Genomic DNA, 4397 nt, shown 5'->3' with positions numbered 1-4397 from the left:
GTCGATTTGATGGAGGGGGTGAGGTGATGTGCAGCACGAACATTTGATCACTATAAACAAATCCTTTGTGCAGGTCATTCGACAAAAGCTGATGGTCATATGTTGTCTTCGACGGGAGAGTCTATTATCTATATACGGGACACCGGGTCTAGTTGTTACACGGGTAAGTTGTTACAAGCCCATTGTTTCCAGCTTCAAGAAATAGGTGGCACTCGGGTCTCAACCTCATGAAGGCCAACTCCATAGCATCATGACTGCACATGTGTATCGCACTGGCGGGCTGTCACCAGGAAAGGTATGGTTCAAAGTTATTTCCTTAACTACTAAAGCACAAGCGATGTTACTAAAGTAGTTTGTGGCTCATTAGGAAGCGTTGGAAGTTGCCTTTGATACAAGAAGGTGTGTCCTGGATGCCATGCATTGCTAGTGCTGTGTACGAGGTAATCTCCAGAAATCTATGGTCGGGGCTAATGTTACTACTACTACTACTACTACTACTACTACTACTACTACTACTACTACTACTAATACTACTACTACTACTACTACTACTACTACTATTATTATTATATTTTCAGCAGTTTTATGCTAGTTTCTACTGCACAGAAAGTTAGGTCTCAGTTCTTCTGTACTGCGTACTATATTGCCTTTTGGAAACGTACAATTATGCTAGCAGATAACATCTGTTTAGCGTTGCTGTAGTATTAAACTTTTTTTCTAGTGTTATTTTATTGTTTCATGAGTTATATTGAGAACGTTTCGTATGATTTGTATTATACTATTGGTTTACAACCATGTAACGTGATTTGTGAGGCATTGATATTAAAGTGTCGGGTATTGTTCATGTAAGACCAAGTGTTGTATTATTCGATGTTGATTGTGTATCGCCTATGTGATCTAGTATTACATGGTGGTGGTCCCATAAAATATGTGTTGTTTAGGCTGTGTTAGTTTATTGGGTAGTTATTGTATGATGTGACGGCATCTGGCCTTCATATTATTTGAACTCACGATCAGAAGGTCGATTCCTGAATCAGCGGTATGTTGTGTCCTTGAGTAAGTTATTTCAATTCATATAGCTCCCAGCTGTCACATCCTGGATGCTCCACTGGGTCAAAGTTGAAAAGGCTCAGGCAGTGTCTATGTTTGCTCATAACTATACAGACGCAGAAAGATCTCAGTCTCATTACAGGCCCCTGGACAAATCAATGCGCTGGGCCCTATAGTATATATTTATTGACAACAAACCACTGCATACATAGGTGAGAATCGGACCCTAGATTCGTGAAGCCCCTGGATATTGCTCAATGTGCGCATGACTTAATACGGCACTGCATAGACACCTTGACTAATTAACGAAAGCATGGAATATTCTATAAGCAACGATTACTTTTTATTGTATATGGTCTGTTCTATTTAGGGAGTGTTGTGTTTGACTAGTGCTATTGAAATAAAAGTGCTTGTGTAGAATATGGGCTGTGATTTGCAGGGTCATCTCCCTGTTACGGTTTTTTATGTTTCTATTCACGCTTTCTTTTATCATACTTTATGCCTGAACTTTTTCTCTTGCTGAAAAGTTTCTGGTTCTGACTGTATCACAAAAGGGCTAGTTGGAGGCCTAACCTTCCGAGTTCTTTTACAGGGCTTAGAAAACTTGAAGGACTGCTGCAATGAGCGTGTGAATCTGAGAGGAGAATATCTTGAATAAAATAATAATTAACTGATCTTCCTGTATTTTCTTTTACTCAAAGCCAGGAAATTTTCAGCACTTCTCGTATAGGGAATCCGTCATCACATTAGTCATTGTCTCTTTTCTTCATAGTTCTCTCAGAGAAGGAAGGATATCATCCAAAGTTCTTTATTTTTACAGGGCCTCTTAAACCAGTGGGAGGACAGGAGGAAGTTACTTTTAAACTGGATCTTGCTCTGAAGGCTCGAAACACACTGAACTTCCCTAAAGAGAGTCAAAGGGTTCGGTGGTAGTGTTAATAAACCGGGTGAGCAATCGAGCAACCATCCAAAGAATTCAAAATGCAGAGAGTAAATACCACGAGGAATCTCATCAGACGATCAAATAATTCTATCGATCTAACGGTCTGAGCTGCTCGTATTTTATTTCATCAATTTCGGGAGATGAAAATCAATAAGACAACGTCAACCGCGGTAAGTTTTGAATTCAGAGCATCGAACGATTGAATATATAGTGTAAAAAAGTATCTCACCTGACAGTAAAAAAATCCCACGAATCTAACCATGAGTATTGCTAGTACTTTAGTTTTTCGATCTGGTAATAAAAAAAGCAAATGAAAAGTGAAGTTGACTTCACTGAGATTTGAATTCAGGACACAGGGCCAAATGCCGTAAAGAATCTCATCCGACGTGCAAAAAGTTCCACTAATCTATCGTCCTGTTCTGCTGGCTCTTTAATTTATCGATCACGTACAGAAAAAAAATACAAGGCAAAGTCGACAAAGGTGGGATTTAAACTATGACCATATAGAACCGGAACACAATAATGCAAGGCATTTTGTTCCAAGTTTTAACGAATCTATCAATTTGTCATCTATTTAAGAATCTGGAATCCGAGGAAGATTCAGCAGCGAGTTCTAATAGGTAGGGTACTCAACCTTCAATCTCTCTCTCTCTTCTCTCCCTCTCTCCTTCTCTCTCCCTCTCTCCTTCTCTCTCCCTCTCTCCTTCTCTCTCCCTCTCTCTCCCCTCTCTCTGTCCTTCTCTCTCTCTCTCTCTCTCTCTCTCTCTCTCTCTCTCTCTCTCTCTCTTTGGTTCGTATATTTATAGTCATCTACTCAGAGAGGTCTTCGTTGATTTATTGTCCAACCAAGGAAATTTAAAGCCTTGTGCCCAATAGAAGACATTAGTATTCGTGGGAAGAAGAAGAAGAAGAAGAAGAAGAAGAAGAAGAAGAAGAAGAAGAAGAAGAAGAAGAAGAAGAAGAAGAAGAAGAAGAAGAAGAAGAAGAAGAAGAAGACAATCTTAATATAGGTAGGCATCATAAATTTATAGGTATTGGGAATGAGATTGTGTGATTGTCATGCCTTTCTCGCTAACACTAGTGACATACGTGAAAAAAATTGGCTAAATAAGATATAATTCAACTAAAGAAATTGAAATAGCCATTAAAATACAAAACAAGTGACAAAAACTAGATGTGATTTGTATGACGGAGCACAAATTAACTTCCAGATGTTCGACTAGTCACGTGACAGATATTCACACAAGGTTGCACAACAAAGAACAGCACACTCAGTAGTAATACGTCTGCAAAATTATAATATAATTTACAATAGATAGAAATAAAATGGTGGTATTGGAGTGGTCGATTCTGCGTTGGCGAGAAGAATACTTAATGGTGTCACACTTGCATATTACAAAGATGAGTTTGCGCCAGAAAAGAATTCTTACTAAGCTATTTTGGCAATGATCTAAGTTGATTAAAGTAAATCGGAAAGAAATGGAAGAAATAAACAAACATAAAATTGCAACTGATTAAAAATAGTCGCAGTGAGAAATAAAAAAGGACTCTAAAAAAAAAAAAAGATTGAATCGACAAGAGTAACATTAGTTTGAATAATAATGAGTTTTTTTTATATATATTTTATTTTATATTTAATATTTTTGACAATCCTTTTCTTTCTTTTAAATGTATTTTTTGACTGCTTGATGTAAATTTAGCGGCAAAGTTAATTGTCGTGAGATGGAGTTCTAGGTAATGCAAATCTGTGTGGTATGCGAATTTTAACTGATTTAATATTTCCCTGTCGTCTTATATGAATTTGTTTATGTGTTATATCATGTTATCTCTATTCGTCTTTGATTAATTTCTCTGATATTGTTATTGGAACGAACAGCTGAATAATCACAAAATATGAAAAAAATAAATCAAAACAACTTCACAGTTTGTCTTCGTTTCAATTCCTTTTAACCATCTGTCATACATTCCAAATATAACGAACAAAACTGACTTTGGCTTATGAACAAGATGTCTGAATAGGAAAAATCTCAATAACGGATGTCATAAGCGGACTTATTTTTAGAAAACTTTTTGAAAATCAACGTAGCGGTGGTTTCCACTTCTAGTTATTTTGATTTAGAGGTCAAAGGAGGTTAGATGGTGGCCGGATGTAACCGGTAAAAATTTCAGAAGCAGGTAGCCTAAGTGATCACTGGCGCTATACTCTTGTTGTAGAACCAGCAGACAGCTACTTCTGCCGCAAAACCCAAGACTCTGTAGCAAGACAAACTGGTGTATTTGTTCAGAAATTATTGTTACGATTTTCTAATCAGGAATAAGAGAAATTATTATTTCTAGAATATTAGTTTTGTTTCTGTTTCCTTATTTTTCCCTTTATTGTGATGACAAGATTCGCAATGCAATT

This window comes from Octopus bimaculoides, chromosome 2 (assembly GCF_046866305.1).
Source record: "Octopus bimaculoides isolate indiv1 chromosome 2, ASM4686630v1, whole genome shotgun sequence".
Classification (NCBI taxonomy): domain Eukaryota; kingdom Metazoa; phylum Mollusca; class Cephalopoda; order Octopoda; family Octopodidae; genus Octopus; species Octopus bimaculoides.
The sequence above is the reverse complement of the archived record's forward strand: the minus strand, read 5'-3'. Positions refer to the sequence as shown.